Source organism: Pseudophryne corroboree, chromosome 3 (assembly GCF_028390025.1).
Source record: "Pseudophryne corroboree isolate aPseCor3 chromosome 3, aPseCor3.hap2, whole genome shotgun sequence".
NCBI classification, from domain to species: Eukaryota; Metazoa; Chordata; class Amphibia; order Anura; family Myobatrachidae; genus Pseudophryne; species Pseudophryne corroboree.
This window is the reverse complement of record NC_086446.1, coordinates 130,883,652-130,899,119: the sequence shown is the minus strand read 5'-3', so window position 1 is coordinate 130,899,119 and position 15,468 is coordinate 130,883,652.

The window sequence follows — 15,468 nt, the reverse complement described above, 5'->3', positions numbered from 1 at the left end:
GGGTGTCATAAGCAAGTCATTAGAATACTTTCCTACTAAATTTATAAGACATAAGCATTCAATATTTGAGTAAACAAAGAGAAAATAAAGCTATCTATTGGGTTTCACTAAAAAGTCCATTGGAAGACTTGACTATTGTTGTTAAAAGACATAGGCATTCATATTATAGAGCCACAAACCACACTAGTAAAATAGAAACATGATAACATGGGATTCGAACCAATGACAGTCTTAATTTGATAGTGCAAAATCAACACCTTACTAACCGTGCTAACCAGACTATGCATACCAGACACACAATGTATCAGAGATTTAAGTGAATAAGCTACAGTGTCCAAGGTACTAAACATAATATATTCTATGGGGTGTCATAAGCAAGTCATTAGAATACTTTCCTACTAAATTTATAAGACATAAGCATTCAATATTTGAGTAAACAAAGAGAAAATAAAGCTATCTATTGGGTTTCACTAAAAAGGCCATTGGAAGACTTGACTATTGTTGTTAAAAGACATAGGCATTCATATTGTAGAGCCACAAACCACACTAGTAAAATAAAAAGATGATAACATGGGATTCGAACCAATGACAGTCTTAATTTGATAGTGCAAACCCAACACCTTACTAACTGTGCTAACCGGACTGTGCATACAAGACACACAATTTATCAGAGATTTAAGTGAATAAGCTACAGTGTCCAATGTACTAAACATAATATATTCTATGGGGTGTCATAAGCAAGTCATTAGAATACTTTCCTACTAAATTTATAAGACATAAGCATTCAATATTTGAGTAAACAAAGAGAAAATAAAGCTATCTATTGGGTTTCACTAAAAAGTCCATTGGAAGACTTGACTATTGTTGTTAAAAGACATAGGCATTCATATTGTAGAGCCACAAACCACACTAGTAAAATAGAAACATGACAACATGGGATTCGAACCAATGACAGTCTTAATTTGATAGTGCAAACCCAACACCTTACTAACTGTGCTAACCAGACTGTGCATAGCAGACACACAATTTATCAGAGATTTAAGTGAATAAGCTACAGTGTCCAAGGTACTAAACATAATATATTCTATGGGGTGTCATAAGCAAGTCATTAGAATACTTTCCTACTAAATTTATAAGACATAAGCATTCAATATTTGAGTAAACAAAGAGAAAATAAAGCTATCTATTGGGTTTCACTAAATAGTTCATTGGAAGACTTGACTATTGTTGTTAAAAGACATAGGCATTCATATTGTAGAGCCACAAACCACACTAGTAAAATAAAAACATGATAACATGTAATTCGAACCAAGGACAGTCTTAATTTGATAGTGCAAACCCAACACCTTACTAACTGTGCTAACCAGACTGTGCATACTAGACACACAATTTATCAGAGATTTAAGTGAATAAGCTACAGTGTCCAAGGTACTAAACATAATATATTCTATGGGGTGTCATAAGCAAGTCAGATTACTTTCCTACTAAATTTATAAGACATAAGCATTCAATATTTGAGTAAACAAAGAGAAAATAAAGCTATCTATTGGGTTTCACTAAAAAGTCCATTGGAAGACTTGACTATTGTTGTTAAAAGACATAGGCATTCATATTATAGAGCCACAAACCACACTAGTAAAATAAAAAGATGATAACATGGGATTCGAACCAATGACAGTCTTAATTTGATAGTGCAAACCCAACACCTTACTAACTGTGCTAACCAGACTGTGCATACAAGACACACAATTTATCAGAGATTTAAGTGAATAAGCTACAGTGTCCAATGTACTAAACATAATATATTCTATGGGGTGTCATAAGCAAGTCATTAGAATACTTTCCTACTAAATTTATAAGACATAAGCATTCAATATTTGAGTAAACAAAGAGAAAATAAAGCTATCTTTTGGGTTTCACTAAAAAGTCCATTGGAAGACTTGACTATTGTTGTTAAAAGACATAGGCATTCATATTGTAGAGCCACAAACCACACTAGTAAAATAGAAACATGATAACATGGGATTCGAACCAATGACAGTCTTAATTTGATAGTGCAAACCCAACACCTTACTAACTGTGCTAACCAGACTGTGCATAGCAGACACACAATTTATCAGAGATTTAAGTGAATAAGCTACAGTGTCCAAGGTACTAAACATAATATATTCTATGGGGTGTCATAAGCAAGTCATTAGAATACTTTCCTACTAAATTTATAAGACATAAGCATTCAATATTTGAGTAAACAAAGAGAAAATAAAGCTATCTATTGGGTTTCACTAAATAGTTCATTGGAAGACTTGACTATTGTTGTTAAAAGACATAGGCATTCATATTGTAGAGCCACAAACCACACTAGTAAAATAGAAACATGATAACATGGGATTCGAACCAATGACAGTCTTAATTTGATAGTGCAAACCCAACACCTTACTAACTGTGCTAACCAGACTGTGCATAGCAGACACACAATTTATCAGAGATTTAAGTGAATAAGCTACAGTGTCCAAGGTACTAAACATAATATATTCTATGGGGTGTCATAAGCAAGTCAGATTACTTTCCTACTAAATTTATAAGACATAAGCATTCAATATTTGAGTAAACAAAGAGAAAATAAAGCTATCTATTGGGTTTCACTAAAAAGTCCATTGGAAGACTTGACTATTGTTGTTAAAAGACATAGGCATTCATATTATAGAGCCACAAACCACACTAGTAAAATAAAAACATGAAAACATGGGATTCAAACCAACGACAGCCTTAATTTGATAGTACAAACCCAACACCTTACTAACTGTGCTAACCAGACTGTGCATACCAGACACACAATTTATCAGAGATTTAAGTGAATAAGCTACAGTGTCCAGGGTACTAAACATAATATATTCTATGGGGTGTCATAAGCAAGTCATTAGAATACTTTCCTACTAAATTTATAAGACATAGGCATTCAATATTTGAGTAAACAAAGAGAAAATAAAGCTATCTATTGGGTTTCACTAAAAAGTCCATTGGAAGACTTGACTATTGTTGTTAAAAGACATAGGCATTCATATTATAGAGCCACAAACCACACTAGTAAAATAAAAAGATGATAACATGGGATTCGAACCAATGACAGTCTTAATTTGATAGTGCAAAATCAACACCTTACTTACCGTGCTAACCAGACAGTGCATACCAGACACACAATTTATCAGAGATTTAAGTGAATAAGCTACAGTGTCCAAAGTACTAAACATAATATATTCTATGGGGTGTCATAAGCAAGTCATTAGAATACTTTCCTACTAAATTTATAAGACATAAGCATTCAATATTTGAGTAAACAAAGAAAAAATAAAGCTATCTATTGGGTTTCACTAAATAGTTCATTGGAAGACTTGACTATTGTTGTTAAAAGACATAGGCATTCATATTGTAGAGCCACAAACCACACTAGTAAAATAAAAACATGATAACATGGAATTCGAACCAATGACAGTCTTAATTTTATAGTGCAAACCCAACACCTTACTAACTGTGCTAACCAGACTGTGCATACTAGACACACAATTTATCAGAGATTTAAGTGAATAAGCTACAGTGTCCAAAGTACTAAACATAATATATTCTATGGGGTGTCATAAGCAAGTCAGAATACTTTCCTACTAAATTTATAAGACATAAACATTCAATATTTGAGTAAACAAAGAGAAAATAAAGCTATCTATTGGGTTTCACTAAAAAGTCCTTTGGAAGACTTGACTATTGTTGTTAAAAGACATAGGCATTCATATTATAGAGCCACAAATCACACTAGTAAAATAAAAAGATGATAACATGGGATTCGAACCAATGACAGTCTTAATTTGATAGTGCAAATCCAACACCTTACTAACTGTGCTAACCAGACAGTGCATACCAGACGCACAATTTATCAGAGATTTAAGTGAATAAGCTACAGTGTCCAAGGTACTAAACATAATATATTCTATGGGGTGTCATAAGCAAGTCATTAGAATACTTTCCTACTAAATTTATAAGACATAAGCATTCAATATTTGAGTAAACAAAGAGAAAATAAAGCTATCTATTGGGTTTCACTAAAAAGTCCATTGGAAGACTTGACTATTGTTGTTAAAAGACATAGGCATTCATATTATAGAGCCACAAACCACACTAGTAAAATAGAAACATGATAACATGGGATTCGAACCAATGACAGTCTTAATTTGATAGTGCAAAATCAACACCTTACTAACCGTGCTAACCAGACTGTGCATACCAGGCACACAATTTATCAGAGATTTAAGTGAATAAGCTACAGTGTCCAAGGTACTAAACATAATATATTCTATGGGGTGTCATAAGCAAGTCATTAGAATACTTTCCTACTAAATTTATAAGACATAAGCATTCAATATTTGAGTAAACAAAGAGAAAATAAAGCTATCTATTGGGTTTCACTAAAAAGTCCATTGGAAGACTTGACTATTGTTGTTAAAAGACATAGGCATTCATATTATAGAGCCACAAACCACACTAGTAAAATAAAAAGATGATAACATGGGATTCGAACCAATAACAGTCTTAATTTGATAGTGCAAAATCAACACCTTACTTACCGTGCTAACCAGACTGTGCATACCAGACACACAATTTAGCAGAGATTTAAGTGAATAAGCTACAGTGTCCAAAGTACTAAACATAATATATTCTATGGGGTGTCATAAGCAAGTCATTAGAATACTTTCCTACTAAATTTACAAGACATAAGCATTCAATATTTGAGTAAACAAAGAAAAAATAAAGCTATCTATTGGGTTTCACTAAATAGTTCATTGGAAGACTTGACTATTGTTGTTAAAAGACATAGGCATTCATATTGTAGAGCCACAAACCACACTAGTAAAATAAAAACATGATAACATGGAATTCGAACCAATGACAGTCTTAATTGTATAGTGCAAACCCAACACCTTACTAACTGTGCTAACCAGACTGTGCATTCTAGACACACAATTTATCAGAGATTTAAGTGAATAAGCAACAGTGTCCAAAGTACTAAACATAATATATTCTATGGGGTGTCATAAGCAAGTCAGAATACTTTCCTACTAAATTTATAAGACATAAGCATTCAATATTTGAGTAAACAAAGAGAAAATAAAGCTATCTATTGGGTTTCACTAAAAAGTCCATTGGAAGACTTGACTATTGTTGTTAAAAGACATAGACATTCATAGTATAGAGCCACAAACCACACTAGTAAAATAGAAATATGATAACATGGGATTCGAACCAACAACAGTCTTAATTTGATAGTGCAAACCCAACACCTTACTAACTGTGCTAACCAGACTGTGCATACCAGACACACAATTTATCAGAGATTTAAGTGAATAAGCTACAGTGTCCAAGGTACTAAACATAATATATTCTATGGGGTGTCATAAGCAAGTCATTAGAATACTTTCCTACTAAATTTATAAGACATAAGCATTCAATATTTGAGTAAACAAAGAGAAAATAAAGCTATCTATTGGGTTTCACTAAAAAGTCCATTGGAAGACTTGACTATTGTTGTTAAAAGACATAGGCATTCATATTATAGAGCCACAAACCACACTAGTAAAATAAAAAGATGATAACATGGGATTCGAACCAACGACAGTCTTAATTTGACAGTGCAAACCCAACACCTTACTAACTGTGCTAACCAGACTGTGCATACCAGACACCCAATTTATCAGAGATTTAAGTGAATAAGCTACAGTGTCCAAGGTACTAAACATAATATATTCTATGGGGTATCATAAGCAAGTCATTAGAATACTTTCCTACTAAATTTATAAGACATAAGCATTCAATATTTGAGTAAACAAAGATAAAATAAAGCTATCTATTGGGTTTCACTAAAAAGTCCATTGGAAGACTTGACTATTGTTGTTAAAAGACATAGGCATACATATTATAGAGCCACAAATCACACTAGTAAAATAAAAAGATGATAACATGGGATTCGAACCAATGACAGTCTTAATTTGACAGTGCAAACCCAACACCTTACTAACTGTGCTAACCAGACTGTGCATACCAGACACACAATTTATCAGAGATTTAAGTGAATAAGCTACAGTGTCCAAGGTACTAAACATAATATATTCTATGGGGTATCATAAGCAAGTCATTAGAATACTTTCCTACTAAATTTATAAGACATAAGCATTCAATATTTGAGTAAACAAAGAGAAAATAAAGCTATCTATTGGGTTTCACTAAAAAGTCCATTGGAAGACTTGACTATTGTTGTTAAAAGACATAGGCATTCATATTGTAGAGCCACAAACCACACTAGTAAAATAAAAACATGATAACATGGAATTCAAACCAATGACAGTCTTAATTTTATAGTGCAAACCCAACACCTTACTAACTGTGCTAACCAGACTGTGCATTCTAGACACACAATTTATCAGATATTTAAGTGAATAAGCAACAGTGTCCAAAGTACTAAACATAATATATTCTATGGGGTGTCATAAGCAAGTCAGAATACTTTCCTACTAAATTTATAAGACATAAGCATTCAATATTTGAGTAAACAAAGAGAAAATAAAGCTATCTATTGGGTTTCACTAAAAAGTCCATTGGAAGACTTGACTATTGTTGTTAAAAGACATAGACATTCATAGTATAGAGCCACAAACCACACTAGTAAAATAGAAATATGATAACATGGGATTCGAACCAACAACAGTCTTAATTTGATAGTGCAAACCCAACACCTTACTAACTGTGCTAACCAGACTGTGCATACCAGACACACAATTTATCAGAGATTTAAGTGAATAAGCTACAGTGTCCAAGGTACTAAACATAATATATTCTATGGGGTGTCATAAGCAAGTCATTAGAATACTTTCCTACTAAATTTATAAGACATAAGCATTCAATATTTGAGTAAACAAAGAGAAAATAAAGCTATCTATTGGGTTTCACTAAAAAGTCCATTGGAAGACTTGACTATTGTTGTTAAAAGACATAGGCATTCATATTATAGAGCCACAAATCACACTAGTAAAATAAAAATATGATAACATGGGATTCGTACCAATGACAGTCTTAATTTGATAGTGCAAACCCAACACCTTACTAACTGTGCTAACCAAACTGTGCATACAAGACACACAATTTATCAGAGATTTAAGTGAATAAGCTACAGTGTCCAAGGTACTAAACATAATATATTCTATGGGGTGTCATAAGCAAGTCATTAGAATAATTTCCTACTAAATTTATAAGACATAAGCATTCAATATTTGAGTAAACAAAGAGAAAATAAAGCTATCTATTGGGTTTCACTAAAAAGTCCATTGGAAGACTTGACTATTGTTGTTAAAAGACATAGACATTCATATTATAGAGCCACAAACCACACTAGTAAAATAGAAACATGATAACATGGGATTCGAACCAACGACAGTCTTAATTTGACAGTGCAAACCCAACACCTTACTAACTGTGCTAACCAGACTGTGCATACCAGACACACAATTTATCAGAGATTTAAGTGAATAAGCTACAGTGTCCAAGGTACTAAACATAATATATTCTATGGGGTATCATAAGCAAGTCATTAGAATACTTTCCTACTAAATTTATAAGACATAAGCATTCAATATTTGAGTAAACAAAGAGAAAATAAAGCTATCTATTGGGTTTCACTAAAAAGTCCATTGGAAGACTTGACTATTGTTGTTAAAAGACATAGGCATTCATATTGTAGAGCCACAAACCACACTAGTAAAATAAAAAGATAATAACATGGGATTCGAACCAATGACAGTCTTAATTTGATAGTGCAAACCCAACACCTTACTAACTGTGCTAACCAGACAGTGCATACAAGATACACAATTTATCAGAGATTTAAGTGAATAAGCTACAGTGTCCAATGTACTAAACATAATATATTCTATGGGGTGTCATAAGCAAGTCATTAGAATACTTTCCTACTAAATTTATAAGACATAAGCATTCAATATTTGAGTAAACAAAGAGAAAATAAAGCTATCTATTGGGTTTCACTAAAAAGTCCATTGGAAGACTTGACTATTGTTGTTAAAAGACATAGGCATTCATATTGTAGAGCCACAAACCACACTAGTAAAATAGAAACATGATAACATGGGATTCGAACCAATGACAGTCTTAATTTGATAGTGCAAACCCAACACCTTACTAACTGTGCTAAACAGACTGTGCATACAATACACACAATTTATCAGAGATATAAGTGAATAAGCTACAGTGTCCAATGTACTAAACATAATATATTCTATGGGGTGTCATAAGCAAGTCATTAGAATACTTTCCTACTAAATTTATAAGACATAAGCATTCAATATTTGAGTAAACAAAGAGAAAATAAAGCTATCTATTGGGTTTCACTAAAAAGTCCATTGGAAGACTTGACTATTGTTGTTAAAAGACATAGGCATTCATATTGTAGAGCCACAAACCACACTAGTAAAATAAAAACATGATAACATGGGATTCGAACCAATGTCAGTCTTAATTTGATAGTGCAAACCCAACACCTTACTAACTGTGCTAACCAGACTGTGCATAGCAGACACACAATTTATCAGAGATTAAAGTGAATAAGCTACAGTGTCCAAGGTACTAAACATGATATATTCTATGGGGTGTCATAAGCAAGTCATTAGAATACTTTCCTACTAAATTTATAAGACATAAGCATTCAATATTTGAGTAAACAAAGAGAAAATAAAGCTATCTATTGGGTTTCACTAAAAAGTCCATTGGAAGACTTGACTATTGTTGTTAAAAGACATAGGCATTCATATTATAGAGCCACAAATCACACTAGTAAAATAAAAAGATGATAACATGGGATACGAACCAACGACAGTCTTAATTTGATAGTGCAAATCAAACACCTTACTAACTGTGCTAACCAGACTGCGCATACAAAACACACAATTTATTAGAGATTTAAGTGAATAAGCTACAGTGTCCAAGGTACTAAACATAATATATTCTATGGGGTGTCATAAGCAAGTCATTAGAATACTTTCCTACTAAATTTATAAGACATAAGCATTCAATATTTGAGTAAACAAAGAGAAAATAAAGCTATCTATTGGGTTTCACTAAAAAGTCCATTGGAAGACTTGACTATTGTTGTTAAAAGACATAGACATTCATATTATAGAGCCACAAACCACACTAGTAAAATAGAAACATGATAACATGGGATTCGAACCAATGACAGTCTTAATTTGATAGTGCAAACCCAACACCTTACTAACTGTGCTAACCAGACTGTGCATACCAGACGCACAATTTATCAGAGATTTAAGTGAATAAGCTACAGTGTCCAAGGTACTAAACATAATATATTCTATGGGGTGTCATAAGCAAGTCATTAGAATACTTTCCTACTAAATTTATAAGACATAAGCATTCAATATTTGAGTAAACAAAGAGAAAATAAAGCTATCTATTGGGTTTCACTAAAAAGTCCATTGGAAGACTTGACTATTGTTGTTAAAAGACATAGGCATTCATATTATAGAGCCACAAACCACACTAGTAAAATAGAAACATGATAACATGGGATTCGAACCAATGACAGTCTTAATTTGATAGTGCAAAATCAACACCTTACTAACCGTGCTAACCAGACTGTGCATACCAGACACACAATGTATCAGAGATTTAAGTGAATAAGCTACAGTGTCCAAGGTACTAAACATAATATATTCTATGGGGTGTCATAAGCAAGTCATTAGAATACTTTCCTACTAAATTTATAAGACATAAGCATTCAATATTTGAGTAAACAAAGAGAAAATAAAGCTATCTATTGGGTTTCACTAAAAAGTCCATTGGAAGACTTGACTATTGTTGTTAAAAGACATAGGCATTCATATTGTAGAGCCACAAACTACACTAGTAAAATAGAAACATGATAACATGGGATTCGAACCAATGACAGTCTTAATTTGATAGTGCAAACCCAACACCTTACTAACTGTGCTAACCAGACTGTGCATAGCAGACACCCAATTTATCAGAGATTTAAGTGAATAAGCTACAGTGTCCAAGGTACTAAACATAATATATTCTATGGGGTGTCATAAGCAAGTCATTAGAATACTTTCCTACTAAATTTATAAGACATAAGCATTCAATATTTGAGTAAACAAAGAGAAAATAAAGCTATCTATTGGGTTTCACTAAATAGTTCATTGGAAGACTTGACTATTGTTGTTAAAAGACATAGGCATTCATATTGTAGAGCCACAAACCACACTAGTAAAATAAAAACATGATAACATGTAATTCGAACCAAGGACAGTCTTAATTTGATAGTGCAAACCCACCACCTTACTAACTGTGCTAACCAGACTGTGCATACTAGACACGCAATTTATCAGAGAATTAAGTGAATAAGCTACAGTGTCCAAGGTACTAAACATAATATATTCTATGGGGTGTCATAAGCAAGTCAGATTACTTTCCTACTAAATTTATAAGACATAAGCATTCAATATTTGAGTAAACAAAGAGAAAATAAAGCTATCTATTGGGTTTCACTAAAAAGTCCATTGGAAGACTTGACTATTGTTGTTAAAAGACATAGGCATTCATATTATAGAGCCACAAACCACACTAGTAAAATAAAAACATGATAACATGGGATTCAAACCAACGACAGCCTTAATTTGATAGTACAAACCCAACACCTTACTAACTGTGCTAACCAGACTGTGCATACCAGACACACAATTTATCAGAGATTTAAGTGAATAAGCTACAGTGTCCAAGGTACTAAACATAATATATTCTATGGGGTGTCATAAGCAAGTCATTAGAATACTTTCCTACTAAATTTATAAGACATAAGCATTCAATATTTGAGTAAACAAAGAGAAAATAAAGCTATCTATTGGGTTTCACTAAAAAGTCCATTGGAAGACTTGACTATTGTTGTTAAAAGACATAGACATTCATATTATAGAGCCACAAACCACACTAGTAAAATAGAAACATGATAACATGGGATTCGAACCAATGACAGTCTTAATTTGATAGTGCAAACCCAACACCTTACTAACTGGGCTAACCAGACTGCGCATACCAGACGCACAATTTATCAGAGATTTAAGTGAATAAGCTACAGTGTCCAAGGTACTAAACATAATATATTCTATGGGGTGTCATAAGCAAGTCATTAGAATACTTTCCTACTAAATTTATAAGACATAAGCATTCAATATTTGAGTAAACAAAGAGAAAATAAAGCTATCTATTGGGTTTCACTAAAAAGTCCATTGGAAGACTTGACTATTGTTGTTAAAAGACATAGGCATTCATATTATAGAGCCACAAACCACACTAGTAAAATAGAAACATGATAACATGGGATTCGAACCAATGACAGTCTTAATTTGATAGTGCAAAATCAACACCTTACTAACCGTGCTAACCAGACTATGCATACCAGACACCCAATGTATCAGAGATTTAAGTGAATAAGCTACAGTGTCCAAGGTACTAAACATAATATATTCTATGGGGTGTCATAAGCAAGTCATTAGAATACTTTCCTACTAAATTTATAAGACATAAGCATTCAATATTTGAGTAAACAAAGAGAAAATAAAGCTATCTATTGGGTTTCACTAAAAAGTCCATTGGAAGACTTGACTATTGTTGTTAAAAGACATAGGCATTCATATTGTAGAGCCACAAACCACACTAGTAAAATAAAAAGATGATAACATGGGATTCGAACCAATGACAGTCTTAATTTGATAGTGCAAACCCAACACCTTACTAACTGTGCTAACCGGACTGTGCATACAAGACACACAATTTATCAGAGATTTAAGTGAATAAGCTACAGTGTCCAATGTACTAAACATAATATATTCTATGGGGTGTCATAAGCAAGTCATTAGAATACTTTCCTACTAAATTTATAAGACATAAGCATTCAATATTTGAGTAAACAAAGAGAAAATAAAGCTATCTATTGGGTTTCACTAAAAAGTCCATTGGAAGACTTGACTATTGTTGTTAAAAGACATAGGCATTCATATTGTAGAGCCACAAACCACACTAGTAAAATAGAAACATGATAACATGGGATTCGAACCAATGACAGTCTTAATTTGATAGTGCAAACCCAACACCTTACTAACTGTGCTAACCAGACTGTGCATAGCAGACACACAATTTATCAGAGATTTAAGTGAATAAGCTACAGTGTCCAAGGTACTAAACATAATATATTCTATGGGGTGTCATAAGCAAGTCATTAGAATACTTTCCTACTAAATTTATAAGACATAAGCATTCAATATTTGAGTAAACAAAGAGAAAATAAAGCTATCTATTGGGTTTCACTAAATAGTTCATTGGAAGACTTGACTATTGTTGTTAAAAGACATAGGCATTCATATTGTAGAGCCACAAACCACACTAGTAAAATAAAAACATGATAACATGTAATTCGAACCAAGGACAGTCTTAATTTGATAGTGCAAACCCAACACCTTACTAACTGTGCTAACCAGACTGTGCATACTAGACACACAATTTATCAGAGATTTAAGTGAATAAGCTACAGTGTCCAAGGTACTAAACATAATATATTCTATGGGGTGTCATAAGCAAGTCAGATTACTTTCCTACTAAATTTATAAGACATAAGCATTCAATATTTGAGTAAACAAAGAGAAAATAAAGCTATCTATTGGGTTTCACTAAAAAGTCCATTGGAAGACTTGACTATTGTTGTTAAAAGACATAGGCATTCATATTATAGAGCCACAAACCACACTAGTAAAATAAAAAGATGATAACATGGGATTCGAACCAATGACAGTCTTAATTTGATAGTGCAAACCCAACACCTTACTAACTGTGCTAACCAGACAGTGCATACAAGACACACAATTTATCAGAGATTTAAGTGAATAAGCTACAGTGTCCAATGTACTAAACATAATATATTCTATGGGGTGTCATAAGCAAGTCATTAGAATACTTTCCTACTAAATTTATAAGACATAAGCATTCAATATTTGAGTAAACAAAGAGAAAATAAAGCTATCTATTGGGTTTCACTAAAAAGTCCATTGGAAGACTTGACTATTGTTGTTAAAAGACATAGGCATTCATATTGTAGAGCCACAAACCACACTAGTAAAATAGAAACATGATAACATGGGATTCGAACCAATGACAGTCTTAATTTGATAGTGCAAACCCAACACCTTACTAACTGTGCTAACCAGACTGTGCATAGCAGACACACAATTTATCAGAGATTTAAGTGAATAAGCTACAGTGTCCAAGGTACTAAACATAATATATTCTATGGGGTGTCATAAGCAAGTCATTAGAATACTTTCCTACTAAATTTATAAGACATAAGCATTCAATATTTGAGTAAACAAAGAGAAAATAAAGCTATCTATTGGGTTTCACTAAATAGTTCATTGGAAGACTTGACTATTGTTGTTAAAAGACATAGGCATTCATATTGTAGAGCCACAAACCACACTAGTAAAATAGAAACATGATAACATGGGATTCGAACCAATGACAGTCTTAATTTGATAGTGCAAACCCAACACCTTACTAACTGTGCTAACCAGACTGTGCATACCAGACACACAATTTATCAGAGATTTAAGTGAATAAGCTACAGTGTCCAAGGTACTAAACATAATATATTCTATGGGGTGTCATAAGCAAGTCATTAGAATACTTTCCTACTAAATTTATAAGACATAAGCATTCAATATTTGAGTAAACAAAGAGAAAATAAAGCTATCTATTGGGTTTCACTAAATAGTTCATTGGAAGACTTGACTATTGTTGTTAAAAGACATAGGCATTCATATTGTAGAGCCACAAACCACACTAGTAAAATAAAAACATGAAAACATGGGATTCAAACCAACGACAGCCTTAATTTGATAGTACAAACCCAACACCTTACTAACTGTGCTAACCAGACTGTGCATACCAGACACACAATTTATCAGAGATTTAAGTGAATAAGCTACAGTGTCCAAGGTACTAAACATAATATATTCTATGGGGTGTCATAAGCAAGTCATTAGAATACTTTCCTACTAAATTTATAAGACATAGGCATTCAATATTTGAGTAAACAAAGAGAAAATAAAGCTATCTATTGGGTTTCACTAAAAAGTCCATTGGAAGACTTGACTATTGTTGTTAAAAGACATAGGCATTCATATTATAGAGCCACAAACCACACTAGTAAAATAAAAAGATGATAACATGGGATTCGAACCAATGACAGTCTTAATTTGATAGTGCAAAATCAACACCTTACTTACCGTGCTAACCAGACAGTGCATACCAGACACACAATTTATCAGAGATTTAAGTGAATAAGCTACAGTGTCCAAAGTACTAAACATAATATATTCTATGGGGTGTCATAAGCAAGTCATTAGAATACTTTCCTACTAAATTTATAAGACATAAGCATTCAATATTTGAGTAAACAAAGAAAAAATAAAGCTATCTATTGGGTTTCACTAAATAGTTCATTGGAAGACTTGACTATTGTTGTTAAAAGACATAGGCATTCATATTGTAGAGCCACAAACCACACTAGTAAAATAAAAACATGATAACATGGAATTCGAACCAATGACAGTCTTAATTTTATAGTGCAAACCCAACACCTTACTAACTGTGCTAACCAGACTGTGCATACTAGACACACAATTTATCAGAGATTTAAGTGAATAAGCTACAGTGTCCAAAGTACTAAACATAATATATTCTATGGGGTGTCATAAGCAAGTCAGAATACTTTCCTACTAAATTTATAAGACATAAACATTCAATATTTGAGTAAACAAAGAGAAAATAAAGCTATCTATTGGGTTTCACTAAAAAGTCCTTTGGAAGACTTGACTATTGTTGTTAAAAGACATAGGCATTCATATTATAGAGCCACAAATCACACTAGTAAAATAAAATGATGATAACATGGGATTCGAACCAATGACAGTCTTAATTTGATAGTGCAAATCCAACACCTTACTAACTGTGCTAACCAGACAGTGCATACCAGACGCACAATTTATCAGAGATTTAAGTGAATAAGCTACAGTGTCCAAGGTACTAAACATAATATATTCTATGGGGTGTCATAAGCAAGTCATTAGAATACTTTCCTACTAAATTTATAAGACATAAGCATTCAATATTTGAGTAAACAAAGAGAAAATAAAGCTATCTATTGGGTTTCACTAAAAAGTCCATTGGAAGACTTGACTATTGTTGTTAAAAGACATAGGCATTCATATTATAGAGCCACAAACCACACTAGTAAAATAGAAACATGATAACATGGGATTCGAACCAATGACAGTCTTAATTTGATAGTGC